At 44.7% G+C, this 17,084-nt stretch overlaps 1 protein-coding gene across 1 annotated transcript in view; it reads left to right on the plus strand.

Annotated features, from left to right (window-relative positions):
* The window catches only part of APH1B (aph-1B gamma-secretase subunit), a 141,912-nt gene extending 125,207 nt beyond the window's left edge, over positions 1 to 16,705 (plus strand). Inside the window, exon 7 of the mRNA XM_040492913.1 lies at positions 16,269 to 16,705. The gene's annotated coding sequence lies outside the window, so the exon portion shown is untranslated. The remainder of the gene's footprint in view (positions 1 to 16,268) is intronic.
* The last annotated feature ends 379 nt before the right edge of the window (positions 16,706 to 17,084 follow it).

Consider the following 17,084-nt stretch of genomic DNA (forward strand, 5'->3'; position numbering starts at 1 on the left):
CAAAGACCTAACTTGAGCGGGCGCCTCGTTGCATCTCACACCACTGCCTCCTTCACAAAGACGGGAGAATTTGTTTCTCCTCAAATAAGCACCAATTAACGAATCCAGGTAGCCTCGTCACATAGGCTGAGCCCTCTTAACCCCCATCTCAGTATCTTTCCCCTTGCACAACCTTGTTGAAACGTTTCCAGCCTTTTGTTTTGAGGACGTTGAGTCCCATTCCCCCTGGACTCATTTTCCCTGTTGCAACATAGTTACTGAATAAAACCTGTCCTCGCTGCTTAAACTCGTGTCCAGCTTTATTTGTGACATGCGCTAGAAAAATCCTAGCAGTGTACTTTCTTCCCAGCAGGCGACCAGAAGAGTTTCAGACCTTGCGAGAATTTCGTATTACCCAGTCCCCTCATTCTTGCCAGCCTCCTGGGTAAAAAGAGATCTCTTTTCCTATTGTTTGGATTTTCATTTACCTGTCACGGGTGGGATTCAGCAGAACTACTGGACTTTCTTGTGTGAGTCACATATTCGTATTCTTTGTCCATTTTCCTACTGGGTTCTCCATCTTTTTCTGATTGATTTGTAGGACTCTCTTATACATTCTAGGTAATAATCCCTGTTGGTTTTTGAAGTCTCAAATATTTTTTCTCAGTCTATCACCTGTCAGTTAATTTTGGTAACAATATCCATCATTATCATTAATTTTGACATAGATCTCTCCATTTTTTTTTGGCCTATGATTGTACTTTTTAGGTCTTGGTTTTAAAAGAATCCTTCCCCACTTTAAAATCATAACTCTATTCTCCTACATATATTTCAGTGTCTTTTTTCGTAGGGATGGTTTTCACAGTCAGTCTTTAGTGTATCTGAAATTCACCTTTGTTTATGTGTGTTGAGGCTTCAACTTAATTTTTCCCCACGTAGTGAGTCAGTTTCCCTGTCCTATCAACTCAGCAACTTACCCTGTCCCCATTGATTGTGGTACTTTTTTTCCTGTACATCAGGTACACTCACACCCAAAAGCATATACGTTTCTGGGCACTTTATGGCCCTTGGTCTCCTCACACGTTTCTGCACCATAGTGTTTTATGCCATGACCCTGGAGTATCGTGAGGTAAGTCTCTCCTCTTTGCTCTTTTCTCAGAATTATGGATTTTGATTTTATTCTTCTAGATAAATTTCTGAATATGCTTTTCCTTTCCACTCAAAAAATTATTAGATGTCTATTGAAATTGCCTTACATTTTTAGATTCACTTTGGGAGAACTGGGATCTTTACATGTTAGGGAGTCTTGTCTACCAACATGGCATATGTCTCTGCTCATTCAAGTCTTGTATTGTGCCCTTTAATAGTTTTACATTTGGCTTCCAAAAATGATTTTGAACTTTTCATTAATTTTTAGGTACTTTATAATTTTGTTGCTCTCATAAAAGGTATCTTATTTTCTATTATATTTTCTGGTAAAATATTGCTAATACAGAAGAATGCAACTGATTTCTGAAAGCAGACCTTGTTCCTGACATCCTTGCCAGGATTATATCAATTCTGGGGTGATTTTCTATATGGATAATCAAGTCACCTGTCAATAGTGACAGTTTTGTCACTTCCTTTCCTTTTTTTTTAAATTTGAGAGACAGAGAGAGAGAGAGAGAGAGAGAGCAAGCATGCAAGCATGGGAGGGGGCAGAGGGAGAGAGAGAGAATCTTTTCTTTATTAAATAAAAAATTTTTTTAATGTTTTATTTATTTTTGAAAGACAGAGAGAGACAGAACAGGGTAGGGGCAGAGAGAGAGAGAGACACACAGAATCCCAAACAGGCTCCAAGCTCTGAGCTGTCAGCACAGAACCTGACACGGGGCTCGAACCCACAGACTGTGAGATCATGACCTGAGCCAAAGTTGACGCTTAACGGACTAAGCCACCCAGGCACCCCAGAGAGAGAGAGAGAGAGAGAGAGAGAGAGAGAGAGAGAGAGAATCTTAAGCAGGCTCCGTGCTCAGTGTGGCAGTGTGGAGCCTGAACTGGGGCTCAATCCCATGACCCTGGGATCAAGACCTGAGCCAAAATCAAGAGTCAGATGCTTAACCAACTGAGCCATCCAGGCACCGCCCCCCCCTTTTTTAAAATTTAAATCCATGTTAGTTAACATATGGTGTAATAATGATTTTGGGAATAGAATTTAGTGATTCATCACTTAAAACACCCAGTGTTCATCCCAACAAGTGTCCTCCTTAATGCCCCTTGCCCATTTAGCCCATCCCCCCCACCCAACACCCCTACAGCAACCCTCAGTTTGTTCTCTGTATTTAAGAGTCTCTTGGGGTTTGTCTCCCTCTCTGTTTTTATATTATTTTTGCTTCCCTTCCTTTATGTTCATCTGCTTTGTATCTTAAATTCCACATATGAGTGAAGTCATATGATATTTGTCTTTCTTTGACTAATTTCGCTTAGCATAATACCCTCTAGTTCCATCCACGTAGTTGCAAATGGCAAGATTTTATTCTTTTTGACTGCTGAGTAATATTCCTATATATATATATATATATATATATATATATATATATATACACCACATCTTCTTTATCTATTCATCTGCCAATGGACATTTGGACTCTTTCCATACTTTGACTATTGTTGATAGTGCTGCTATAAACATGGGGGTGCCTGTGCCCCTTCGAAACAGCACACCTGTATCCCTTGGATAAATGCCTGGTAGTGCAATTGCTGGGTCGTAGGGCAGTTCTATTTTTAGTTTTTTGAGGAACCTCCATACTGTTTTCCAGAGTGGCTGCACCCAGTTTGCATTCCCACCAGCAGTGCAGAAAGGTTCCTCTTTCTCCACATCCTTGCCTACATCTGTTGTTGTCCAGGTGTCCCTTGATTTTTTTTTTTTTTTAAGTAGGCTCTACACCCAACGTGGGGCTTGAACTCACGACCCTAATAAGATCAAGGGTCACATGCTCTACCAACTGAGCCAGCCAGGCACCCATCACTTCATTTCAAATCCTTATACCTCTTACTTCTTTTTCATGTCTTAACATGTTGGCCAAGACCTCCAGTACTCTGTTGAGAAGTAGCAGTTCCTGTTCTTAGAGGGAATGTGGATCTACCTGAACCTCTTATCTCCTTCCTATCCCCAGGGGCTAAGCCTGCCTTCATGTAGCCACAAGCTCTATTTCCTACTCGTGCAAGACTGGTGATTCTGTTTTGCCATGTAGTAGAGTTGGGATAAACCCTAATCTGTCCATGGAAATATGGGGGAGATGTAAGTTCCCCCACCTGTGGCACCTTTCCTCTTCCCCTATAGACTGTAGTCACATACACATATACCCTGGTACCCAACTATTTGCTGTCTCTCTAGAAGCTTCTCACAGTTACTACATTAGATACTCAGATTCACCACTGCTCCATTTCTGAGGCGTTCATTCCCAACACTGGGTTGAGGAAGGCAGCCAGTAGCCTAAAATGGGTTGCCATTTTGTCAAGATCCAGAAGACAGAGTGACATTTCTAAAATAATTCCCGTCATGAGAGTGCTTTAATCATAGACCATTGAAGGCCCTCACTGTAAATTAATAAGAGCATTCAAGGACTTGACAAGGTGGCCTCACCTCCTTTTCTGCTTACCACAGCATACCCCACACTCAGACCATCCTGGGTGATATCCTTTTCCTGAATGTGTGTCCATTCAACCTTATCTGCTTACCATTCACTTCCCTCTGCAAGGGATTCTCTCGCCGTTTCTCCACACTGAGAAAGCCTAATCATTCATCAAGGCTCAAAACAAAAGTCATCAGTCTTATGCTGTCTTCCCAAGTTTATCTCATTGGTGTAAACCATTCCTTCCACCGTGCTCTCCAGAGCACTTGGCTATCAGATTTGCCTTACAGTTTGTTGTTACTTATCTAACTGTTCCATTAGATAGCGACGTCCAGAAGGTCAAGGACTGTGTTCTATTCATCTCTGTCTCTGCAACAATTCCTCGCACACAACAAATGCTCAATAAATGCTTGTTCATCAAATGAAAGGGTAGAGATCACAAATTACTCAAAAAAGAAGTCGTGAATAAAGACGAAGTAATGCCGATCGAATGTGTATTTGCAGAGGTGTTGTTACCTGCAGTAATAGTCGGCAACACGCAGATAGGAGCGAGAACAGACCCCGTACGTGCCTAGTCATTCTCGTTATTCTGTGATAAACCTTGCGGGTGCTATAGTAACAGGTGTTCAACCTGTGCAGTGCGGAGCAACCCTGGGGGCAATTGTGGAAGTTAGCGTGTGGGCAGACATCCCTGGGTCTCTCCTTCTGAACGATACTTCTACTTAGGCTGTATGCTACAAAGGCCCTTGAACTGTGCCACTTTACAGGTCGAGATTATAAGATACCTGGAAAGGGCTTTTGAAATATTACCTTTGGAGCACCTGGCTGGTTCAGGTCTGACTTTGGCTCAGGTCACGATCTCACGGTTCTCGAGTTTGAGCCCCATGTCAGCCTCTGTGCTCTCAGCACGGAGCCCGCTTCAGATTCTCTGTACCCCTCACCCCGTCTCTCTGCCCCTCCCTGCTTGCACTCTCTCTCTCTCTCTCTCTCTCTCTCTCTCTCTCTCTCAAAAATAAATAGAAACATTTTTAAGCACCTTTACTTTTGATAGGAATTTTCAATAAGTGGTAGAGATTGGTCATGTGGTAGAGGAAACGTGGAAAAAGTAAATGAACAAACTGAAGTAAAATTAATCACGTTTGTATTGCTGCTTTTCTTTGAATGATGGTTTCTTCTGTGCGTTTATTCTTTTTGGTTTTGCCTGTCTAGGCAATAAGTAAAGAAGGTAATATATATATATATACACACACACATATATAATTAATATATAATGATATAAATATATCATTATCATATAATAGCTGAGATAAGGAGGAATTAAATTCCTTTTCTTCCATAGATTGTTGCAGCAGTGGCCCTCAAATCGTTCACACCTCCCTGTATGTACATCCTTGGGTAATACCTTTCACACTGACTCCAGGCATGGCCATGTAACTTGCTTTGGCCAGCGATAAGAGCAAACATGACATTAGCAGAAATTTTATTTTTTTTAACATTTATTTATTTTTGAGAGACAGAGACAGAGCACAAGTTGCGGGGGGTGGGGGCAGAGAGAGAGGGAGACACAGAATCCGAAGCAGGCTCCAGGCTCCGAGCTGTCAGCACAGAGCCCTATGCGAGGCTCTAACGCACAACTGTGAGATCATGACCTGAGCCCAAGTCAGACAATTAACTTACTGAGCCACCCAGGCACCCCTGACTCTAGCAGAAATTTTGAAGGGCTTGCATATTGACCTTGCCATCTCCTACTGCTCTCTGGTCCCCTGAGACTGCCATGGTGCGATCACCACGTGAAGCCTGGGCTTGAGGATGAGAGAACATATAGAGTAGAGACAAGCCATCACAGCAGAGTCCCCAAGAAAGGAGCTTATCAATCTTTGGGTATGTGAGTGAGGCCAGCCAACCCCAGAGGAGCCACCTACCGACCTCAGAGATCCATCACATCAACTAGATCAGAAGAACTGTCCAGATGACTCACAGAAGCCTGAGAAAAACTAAATGTCTGTTGTTTTAAGCCATTAAGTTTTGAGATGGTTTGTGACACAGCAAAACCTAACTAATACATTCCTCAAGAAAGCCTACTCGGGCTAGAATCTAGAGGTCCTGGTCTCCAGGTTCATGTTCAATTGCTGTTACTCCTTTTCTAGTCAACGCTCAGGTTGAGATATGCAAAACTTATGTATCTTAGGTATGATCAGGCCTCTTGAATTCCTCGAGGGCAAAGGTCACGACTTTATTTTTCCAGTTGGCTTAGTACATCACTTTATTCATAAAATATGCTCAGTACAGAGTATTACTTTTTCTGAAAGGGAATGAAAGTTTAATTCTTACGAGGATAAAGGTAAATTACATGTGATATGTATAACCCTCAAACTTTATATAGGACGGAGGTATTTCTAGTTACAAAGAAGGTTTTAGACTAGCAATCTATCCTAAGAGAGAAAACAGAAAGGAAGGAAAAAGCAAAGGCCATGTTTTTGTCCCCATGATACAGAAGAGAGTCTTGCAGAGTCACTGGCCTGAACAACTTCAGGGAGCAACCATTCACATTGAGGTCTATACTAATCGTCCCCCCACCCAGTTGTGCAGTGCGCAATGTACGCAACTGTACACAAGGCCCCTGCCTGGCACCTAGTAAATGTTGAATGAATGAATGAGCAAATGAGTGAGTGAGCGTGTGTGCGTGCCTGCACATCATGTTTGTGGCATTTAGCAGAGTTTTAACTGGAAAGAGAAATAAGCCAAATTAGAAGGAGTATCCCTGTTTAGTGGGCTCCAACCACTGTTTAGTGAGCGCAAACCACTTTGCTTTTGGTGTGGAAAAGTGAGAAAATAGCCAAAGCAGCTATAGATTCAAAGAAAAAACTTTCACCAAATGTTTGGTTAATGGTGACACCTAGTGGTGGTATCCAAGGTGTGGGTTTTACTTGGAGTAATAAACTATTTTATTTTACACGTTAGGGTAGCGGAGTCCTTGGGAAGGTCGATTCCTGCTCCCCTAACAGATTGGGCAGTTAAGGCCGATAGGCTTCCTACGGTCAGCACAGCTGGGACATTTGTTGTTCTGGAGTTTAGCACTGGAGAGGGCATTCCCTTGCTGCTGCCACAGAGACCTCGGAATAAATGCCAGAGGTGGTAGGAAACTCCCTTCCAGTGGCACAGGGTCACTCACTGTCACTTAAGACAACTGTCCTCAGCTTTTCCACGTATGTCTTAATCTTTTTCCCTCTCCTTCCTTTGCTTCTTCTATTTGTCCATTGCCCAAATCGCCAACCCTTGTGGCCATTTAGAATGAAATGAATTAGGGGCACCTGGGTGGCTCAGTCGGTTGGGCGTCCGACTTTGGCTCAGGTCACGATCTCGCGGTCCGTGAGTTCGAAACCCGCGTTGGGCTCTGTGCTGACAGCTCAGAGTCTGGAGCCTGTTTCAGATTCTGTGTCTTCCTCTCTCTCTGACCCTCCCCCGTTCATGCTCTGTCTCTCCCTGTCTCAAAAATGAATAAATGTTTAAAAAAATTTTTAGAGGGGCGCCTGGGTGGCGCAGTCGGTTAAGCGTCCGACTTCAGCCAGGTCACGATCTCGCGGTCCGCGAGTTCGAGCCCCGTGTCGGGCTCTGGGCTGATGGCTCGGAGCCTGGAGCCTGTTTCCGATTCTGTGTCTCCCTCTCTCTCTGCCCCTCCCCCGTTCATGCTCTGTCTCTCTCTGTCCCAAAAATAAATAAGCGTTGAAAAAAAAATTTTTTTTAATTAAAAAAAATAAAAAAAAATTTTTTAGAATGAAATGAATTAAAACTAAATGAACTGAAAATTTCAGCCCCTCACGTTTCAAGTGCTCCACAGCACTGGTGGCCACTGAAGTCAGTGCAGAACATGATCATTTCCATCATTGCAGAAAACCCTCCAGGAAAGTGCCAGCCTGGAGTTTGGTTACCTACCTCTCCAGCCTTCCCTCTCTTTTCCTTCTCAACACCTCTTCTCTAAGGGGTGATTCTGACCCCTCCCTCCCTCCCTGCTCACTCCAGTTTATTTGGTGGCTTTCCGTGTTCTGTATATTATTATGTAAACTCGTTGAGGTGACCTTACCAAGTGAACACAAAAATATATAATCATATTGGACAGTTTATTCAGGACAGTCAATGATTCATAGCATCTTGTTTTCCATGCATTGGAACACATCAAAATATTTTTAAACTCAACACATCAACACATCATTTAAAACAATTATAGCTCAGGCTTTCTGTCTCTCTCTGTCTCTCTCTCTCTCTCTCTCTCTCTCTCTCTCTCTCTCCTGCTTTTTAAATCCACAGGTTTCTGCCCTTCTACTTTGTCTTGAGTTAAAGTGGCTTTAAAATTAAACAGTATATCTTTTTTAATGTCTGAAAAAAATATTTTTTAAGGTTTTATTTTTAAGTAATCTCTACACCCAAAGTGGGGCTCGGACTTACAACCCCAAGATAGATCGGGAGTCGCATGCTCTACTGACTGAGCCAGCCAGGTGCTCCAGAAAAAAATATTTTTTATGCATAGAATAGCTTTGAAGTAATATACCAGAAACTTTTGGTTTGAATACTCTTTTATAATATCTTAGTTTTTACCAGATTTTTATGCATGTGTATATTTGTATCTGTGTATGTATTTATCTCTATGTATAACTTTTTATTACTTTTTAGACTTTTTTAAAGCTTATTTATTTTGAGAGAGACAGACAGTGCCTGTTCAAGAGGGGCAGAGAGAGAGGGAGAGAATCCCAGGCAGGCTCCTCACTGTCAGCACGGAGCCCGACGTGGGCCTCGAACCCACGAAACTGTGAGCTCATGACCTGAGCTGAAACCAAGAGTCAGATGCTTAACCAACTGAGCCACTCAGGTGCCCCTGTATGTATAACTTTTTAAATTAAATTGAATTCTAAATCACTTTTGCAACTTAAATCCTTTCTGAAAATAAATGTCACAACCCTGAGAGGATCCAACCAGAGGCTTTGCAGGATACATGAGCTCGCGGAGGGAGAGTAATTTCTGAATGAGCCTGCAAAGTTTGGGTGGTGACCCATCTCTTTAAAGAGATCAGGCGGGACGGGGCGCGGTGGGGGTGGATGTGGCACTGCATGAACTTCAGATTTATGTCTAACGACAATTTGCCAAGAATCGGAATGCACTGACAAGTGGCCCTCTTGACTGTCGATAGGAAGTTACATTGGCTGGAGAGTCTTCCTTTTCCTTCCCACCCATGATTAGAGAAGAGTGACTGAGAGCTTGTCCCCTTGGTGCCCATCTCGAAAGGGACCTTGGAAGGTGCTAACAGCTTGGATCCTCCCTTTCAGGGGCACACTGACCCCCCCACGTCTCTGTAAGGGCTTGATGAACAGGGTGAAAGTTACCATCTCTTGGGGCACTTGGGTGTCTCTGACGGTTAAGACTATGACTCTTGGTTTCGGCTCAGGTCATGGTCTCACTGTTCGTGGGTTTGAGCCCCTCTGTGCTGATAGGCAGAGCCTGCCTGAGATCCTCTCTCTCTCCCTCTCTCCCTCCCCGCCCCCTCAAAATAAATAAATGAACATTAAAAAAAAAAAAAAAAAAAGAACATGGGCTCAGGGCATGATCTCACGGCTTGTGAGTTCAAACCCCATGTCCGGCTCTGTGCTGACAGCTCAGAGCCTGAAGCCTGCTTCGGATTCTGTGTGTCTTCCCCTCTCTCTGCCCCTCCCCCTCTCACGCTCTGTCTCTGTCTCTCTCCTTCAAAAATAAATAAATATTAAAAAAATTCTTTTAAACAAAAAAAGAACAAAGGTTACCATCTTTCTTCCTTTTCCTCTGATCCCTCAGCTAGTCATGGCCACCTACCCTCCGTAGAACCACCGGCTTTCAAAGAAGAAAACCGGATAAACCCTGAGATCTCTCCTGACTTCAAATCTGGTTTCAGCTCAAAGTTACTTCAGAACTTGGATTTATGCAGCATTTATGTAAAGACATGTATCTCTCTGAAAAGCGATTTGGGGACCAGGACAGAATCACCATACTTCCATGATAAATAACGGCTCTACTGCCAGTATGAGAAAAAGGGAAACTGAGGCAGGGCACAGTAACTGTGGCGTGTGCTGGGATTTGCAGCCACTACTTTTGACTTCCCGTAAGCCAGTTTGCATCAAAACCATATAATCATATGCCCAGACCAAACTGTAGCATCTCTGTGTGGATTCCTCTAAATAAAGTGCTGCCCGGACCATGCCACCCAGGGGAGTTGGTTTGTGGTTCTTTCTGACCGTGGATGCCTGTGGTGCCAGCCTGGCTCGGGCAGAATCATGGTCCTTCTGAAAGAACAGGCGTTTATGTGTCAGCTCCGTGGGACATGCAGGAGTCCGTTTCTAATGGTGCTCTGTGATGGGAAGACAAATAACATCCCATCCCTTCCGCGGAGGACCGGCATGGTCCTTATCCCAAGGCAGACTGGCCATGGGAAATGGAAAACTCAGGATCATCAGTGCTACGAAGGCCCATGAAACACTCCTAGTCCATCCCCAATTTTATGGAGAGGGAAACTGAGGCCCCAAAAGGTTAGGGGGTCAAGAGACCTTCCTAAGATTATATAAAGGGAGTACAGGGCTGCAGCACAACCCCAGCCCCTGCCAGGCCTCCCAAACCATTTGGTGCTGCCTTGTCTGCACCATCCCAGCGGCCCCGAAGCCCCCCGTGCAAAGACTTCCTCTAGCCTCGTGGAAAGATGCAAACACCTTCATAGTGTCCATTCGTTAATATGAAGATTCACATACTGAGAATTACTCGGTGAGTGTTTTCAGGTCAGATTTCTTTTGTTTTTTAATTTTGAAAGAGAGTGCGTGCGAGCAAGGGAGGAGCAGAGAGAGATAGGGAGAGAGAATCCCAAGCAGGCTCTGGGCTGACGGCGGGGCTCGAACCCAGAAACCCATGAGATCATGACCTGAGCCGAAACCAAGAATTAGGCATATAACTGATGGAGCCACCCAGGTATCCCTCAGGTCAGATTTTAAATGTAGATCTGTGCTATGGGGCGCCTGGGTGGAGCAGTCGGTTAAGCGTCCGGCTTCAGCCAGGTCATGATCTCGCGGTCCGTGAGTTTGAGCCCCGCGTCGGGCTCTGGGCTGATGGCTCGGAGCCTGGAGCCTGCTTCCGATTCTGTGTCTCCCTCTCTCTCTGCCCCTCCCCCGTTCATGCTCTGTCTCTCTCTGTCCCAAAAATAAATAAAAACGTTGAAAAAAAATTTTTAAATGTAGATCTGTGCTAATAAATTAGCTACTAGCCACATGTGGCTACTGAGCTCTTGAAATGCAACCACTATAAACATACTATAACTGTAAAATACACATCAGAGTTTGAACAGTTGTTATGAGAAAAACAAACTTTTTTTTTTAATTTTTTTTTCAACGTTTATTTATTTTTGGGACAGAGAGAGACAGAGCATGAACAGGGGAGGGGCAGAGAGGGAGGGAGACACAGAATCGGAAACAGGCTCCAGGCTCTGAGCCATCAGCCCAGAGCCCGACGCGGGGCTCGAACTCACGAACCGCGAGATCGTGACCTGGCTGAAGTCGGACGCCCAACCGACTGCGCCACCCAGGCACCCCGAGAAAAACAAACTTTAATCATTTTCATACTGACTAAATATTGAAATAATATTTTAGATATATTAGGTATTATTTAACGTATTACTAAAATATGGGTGTATTTCTTTTTACATTAAAAAATTTTTTAATGTTTATTTATTTTGAGTGAGAGAGAGAGAGAGAGAGGGAGAGAGCATGAGTGGGGGAGGGGGAGAGAGAGAGGGAGACACAGAATCCGAAGCAGCCTCCAGGCTCTGAGCTGTCAGCAGAGCCTGCAGCTAGGCTCGAACTCACAAACTATGAGATCATGACTTGAGCCGAAGTCAGACTCTTAACTGACTGAGCCGCCCAGGCGCCCCAGACGGGCTTCTTTTTATGGCAGTCTCAGGGCATTCTGCGTGATAAGGGCAGAAGCTGCAAGCCCTTTTGGGTTCTAGGCCCTGAACTCACGGGATGCCCTCTTAGCCATCTAATATCGGTCAAGGCAAGTCACAAAGCCAGCCCCACTTGAAAGAGTAGGAAAATAAACTCTGCCTCTTGGTGGGTGGAGCTGCAAAGAATCGATGGCTGGATTTCATTCACCACACACATGTACTAAAATATTCATTTACTCTTTTGAAATCTACATAATGCACGGCAAACCTAGAAAGCATTGTCTCAATTTCCACCATCTCCCTTAACTGGTTAAAAGGAAAAGCAACTATCGCGAAACTATCCAAACGCAGAGGTTTAATTCTATTTAAACCTAGATCAATGTGTGCGTGTTTTTTTAATGGAAGAATAAAAGGGGGGCGGGGAATGGACTTTTAAAGAGAATGATGAAATGCAGGCCTGGAAATGGAGTCCCCAGCAGGAACATCTGCTACCACTTAATATTTAACTGTGTGAGCCCCAGACGATGAGAATGGGTGGGATTTTAGTGTTTGGAACTTACTAAGCACCATCTATTTGCTACACTAATTTTTAGTTGATGTGGAATTCTGTATTTTAGGAAGACAATTTGAAGGGCACAAAATAAAGCTAAAATGAATATAAGTGAGCAAAAGTGGGGGGAGCCCCGCGGGACAGCAGGTGAAGGGGGTTAGCAGGAGTGTAGCTGGGTGTTCATTAGATGTGATTGTTACATTAAGTATCAGTTTTGCACTCAGACAAAATGCATGGAAGAGAAAAAAGGAAAGGGGAAACAGCGAGAGGAGGAGAATCTTAAATGTTAAAAAGTGCAATTTGTGAAAAAGCTTTACTTCCAAAAGAAAAGAAAATTCATTTAATTTTGGAAGAAACTCTTTCTCAAACAACTGCCGTTTTCGTCTCCAAACCCAATCCACCATATGTGAGATTGCGTTCAGTTAAAGAAAACAGGTTCTGGAAATGATTTACACACTCAGGCATCAGGAAAAGTCACTGACAAAAGCGAATGTGCAATTTTCTTGGGGAGAAATGACCAATGACCACAGGGATTCAGAGAGTATGGAGTGGAATCAAGGGCTGGGGGAGCCAGGCTGAAAACAAGAGAGAAAATGTAAGCCAGGTGAGAATGATCTGGATACGAGAATTGCAGGCTACGAGAAAGGGAGATAACTGGGCAAGAATCTGCTCGCTTCCTCCCTACCGGGATCCTGCAAAAGCATTAACTGGCCTTTTAAAAATGAGAAAAAGGAGAAAGAGAAACAAAACGAAAAGGAAGACCCCGAGACATCACCGGCCTGGACCAAAAGCCAAAATGGGGCGTTTAGAGAGAGTTGCAAGGCCTGTGGCAGCTGTGGGGTCCTGACCCACCCCTCGCCAGCCATTTGACCTTGGGTGAGTAATATGATATCTTTGAACTTCAAGTTCTTAGTCTGTAAAATGGGAGCCGAAAGTGATGCACATAGCATGCCAGGCACGCAGTAAATTCCTATTATTCTCTCGGGGCGAGCTAAGCTCCTGCCATTTTGTCACGCTTCCTGTCTCCTCCTCAGCCCTGACATTTAAGCTCATTCAAGACAGGCCCCGACTCAGGCACGGCAGCTTTGGGGGTCCCAGCAGAAGCGGTGAATAGTTTTCCTTCTGGTTGGGATCTAGTGGGGCCCAAAGGGGCAAACCTCAGCACGGCTCTAATTTTTAAACATTTTGTTGCCTTAAGAGGCCAATGTAAATACTTCCCAAGAGCCTCAGTAGATTTCCAAGCGTTGCCTGTGTTGTGGCATCTGCATCACCCCAGAGGTAAAATGCTTAACGTTTTTAATGTGGATTTTCCTTCTCCCGAAGCCTTTAAAAAAGATCTATTTCTCGGAGTACCTTTTGCCAAGAGACAAGAGAGTAGAGAACATGCCTCTGTTGAGTTTTACTTCTAAGCATAACGTAATCCTTTGCATTAGCTGAATTCACTTTAAAAAATACTTATTGAACATTTACTATGTGCCAGGCAAATAGAGGAGCTCAGGTGAAACAAAGAAAGGTGAAACAAAGAAAATGAAACATAGTTCTTGCCCGTGAAGAGTTTCTGGTCCAGAGGGAACTAAACCGAATACACACTCAGGGACCCCCAATCAGGTAGGAACAAGGTAAACCGGGGGTTTTGAAGGAAGGGTAGCATTTTCTCTAGATTTTTATCACATCAACAACATTCTAATAAAAATAATGCCCTAATAAATAGTGATTTTCTGTTCTCTGTGCTCCCTTACACAATCTTATTCAAGCATCTATGTAATTTTTATTGTATGTTCACAGTACAGTTTTGTGCTCTCCTAAGCATCAAGTTATAAGCATTTCCTTTTGCTAAATACTTTCCATCATAATTTCCCTCTGTTGGTGAATATAATTGCCTTTACGGTCCCCCATTGTAGGATGGTTGGGCTATTTCCGGTTTTTTCATAGTTACAATTTATGATGCAAAGGGTATCTTTACGCATGTAGCTTTTTTTCTTCTTTAGTGTAATCTTATTTAGGTTAGGTCTGCAAAGTAGGATGGATAGGGGTCGAAGGGCATGAACATTTCTGTATCTCTTGAAATATATTGCTCTGTTGTTTCCAACACCCTCCCTCAAAACTTGGACCCATTTACGATGTCACCAGCAACCTGTTTCTTCAAAACAATGTCAGCATTGGGTGATTTTTTTTTTTTTTGGCTTTTTGTTTTTTTAATCTGATGTCATAGCTATGCCATGATGCCTCACTGCTGTCTTAATTGACATTTCTGCGATAACTTTTTCCATATCCTTCCTGGTTGTACCTCTTAGTGAGTTCCTGTTCACGTCAAGGGGGCAGAATTCTACAGGCAGAGAGCCGGTGAACAGGCCCGTTGGGGAGAACAAATGGCTCAAGCAGGTGTCGGGATGGAAGAGAAACGCAGAATTTTTGGTTGGGGGATAGGGTATACCAAAAAGAGAAATGGTGGCGGTGAGGCTAGAAAGGGAAGTAGAGACCAGCTTGTGCAAAAGTTTGCTTTGAATCCTATGGGTTTCTAGTGTAACTGGTACAAAATGCCTCATAAGAGCGAACAGTGAGATGGCCTGAGTCTCTTTACCTTGATGAATCTATGTGACCAACACCCAGAACAGCCAGCTTCATGACCCCCTATTGCTTCTGCCCAAATAAGCTCCTGCTGCTCCCTTCTTTTGCACCCGGGGCCTGCTGATTCCCTGACTCCTGCCCACCTGCCTCACCTCCAGTCGCACACTCGGAGAACCCTGGCCCGCCTCCTCAGCAGTGTCCCGCACTCACCCTCAGCATGTGGCATGGGTCATGCTACGTGGGCTCTCTCCACCTGACCCAGCCCAGGACCCAGCATCAGTCCTGAGCATTGGATCCCCAGTCCTGCACTCCTCCTGCGCCCACCCCGGCCCCCTTGGGGATGTGTTCTCTCTGTCCTGCAAGAGGGTTAAAAACCACCAGACTGGGAAGGAGGCATCCACAGTGTCTTTCCTCACCTACTGGGAAAACCGGGCAGCCTGAAACAGAGCTGTAGAGGAGTGTGTTGTCCTTTGAGAAAGCACCTAGGCCTTGGTTCCTAAGCTTGGTGGAATCTTACACAATAGTGTTTGCAAGTATGAGAATCTCAGATGTGAAATAAGGCTCCCAAGACAATGGCCTGGGAGCACTCTCTGACCCAAGGGTTGCCCTTGTGACTTTCTTTTTTTTTTTTTTTTTTTTTAAATTTTTTTTTCAACGTTTATTTATTTTTGGGACAGAGAGAGACAGGGCATGAACGGGGGGCGGGGGCAGAGAGAGAGGGAGACACAGAATCGGAAACAGGCTCCAGGCTCTGAGCCATCAGCCCAGAGCCCGATGCGGGGCTCGAACTCACGGACCGTGAGATCGTGACCTGGCTGAAGTCGGACGCTTAACCGACTGCGCCACCCAGGCGCCCCCCTTGTGACTTTCTATAAGCAGACCTTCTGATAGAAAGCCCTGGATTCCCAAAACATGCCTGTGGGAAATTTCATCCCCCCCACTAAGCCTCAGTCTCCTTATCTGTGAAGTGGGAAGAATAAAACCCATGCAAGGTGTTGTGAGGATTAAACAAAATAATGTATACAGAGGACTCAGTGCCCGGAGACACTCCATAAATGGTGGTCACGATAATTTGGGTTGATTTGGTCAGCTTCCTGCCTCTGTGCCTCTTCTGAGTGCACCAGCCTGAACACCCACGATGAGATTATTGAGCGTCTGGCCCCAAGCCCTCAGGTATACCACAGGCTGGGGCCATTCCCTCCAACCAAATCTGTAGACCAGAGCTTCCTTTCAGACATCTGTGGTGGGTCCAAATGCGGGTCTCCCGATGCCCACCCATGTTAGTAACAACTGTTCCTCCAGGGCAGGGAGGGGAGGGCCAAAACCAAATCCATGCTGGACCTTGATGGGAGCGGCTGCACCCAGGGGCCTGAGGTGGACGGGTTCCCTCAAGGCATCGTGGCTTCCACGCTGGTTAGGGGCCTTGCAGCACGTGGCACCGCCCAATCTCAGGGGCCACTGGTGGGCCACTTACTGAGCTCCCGGTGCTCTGCTCAACCCACAAAGCCAATGTCATTCTCTCCCAGTGCTCTCCAAATAGGAGGGGGAGAACGCTGAGGGTTCTGTCCCTGGGTTCTCTGTGTGGACAAGCACTACTCTGTCTCCACAGGAGGAAGGTGTGAAATCATGTCTGTGGCAGCCCCGTGGAAACGACAAAGAGCTACACAGTGTCAGGCTCCCAACTGTGAGTTTTGGTGTGAGCCCCGCCCCTACGATTTACTGACCCCTGGAGACCAACTGCAGGTAGCGTGTTGTGATATTTGAGCAGATTGCATGGTTCGCCAGCATGGTTTTTCAGACGAGGCAGATGAAATCACACCCTCGTCAAACTGGATGGACGCCCCCAGCTGGGGTCTGGCGCAAGCTGTGTTGATGATATCATCCAGATTCCAAGCTTGTCCCCACACTTACCTGGTGCACACCCCGAAGGGAATTTTGGCAGCTCCAAAAAGTAGAAAAACAGTTGCTTTTGATCCTGGACTACACTCTGCTCTCATATTGTGGGAGAGCAATTATTAACTTGTCTTAACTTGACATTCAAAACCATCTCAGTGTCTGTTTTTTATTAACTATATCCCACCAGACAGCCTAAGACAAGTGAAGGAAAAGGTAAAGCTTTGAACGTTATCTTAGAGACCGGCTGGAGGAAAATTTTAAAAAGAACAATCATATTAGCCTGTATTCAGTGCTGCCCTCCGCTAAATCCTGCCTGCGTTCTCCCTTTATCTTGACAATGACGTGGGAATCTATTATCGCCATTTGCCAAACAAATGGATCTCAGCTATTGGAATAATCAATATTTGGTTTTTACAATGAAAAATAAATTGAGCTTTATGTCCACATGTAGTCAAGCAATGGGGATGCTTTTCTCTCTACACCAAAACACAAGTTGTGGTAAATGTGTTGGTTGCATGACTTTTGTACG

This window comes from Herpailurus yagouaroundi, unplaced genomic scaffold (assembly GCF_014898765.1).
Source record: "Herpailurus yagouaroundi ecotype Mexico unplaced genomic scaffold, PumYag 184, whole genome shotgun sequence".
Taxonomy (NCBI): Eukaryota; Metazoa; Chordata; class Mammalia; order Carnivora; family Felidae; genus Herpailurus; species Herpailurus yagouaroundi.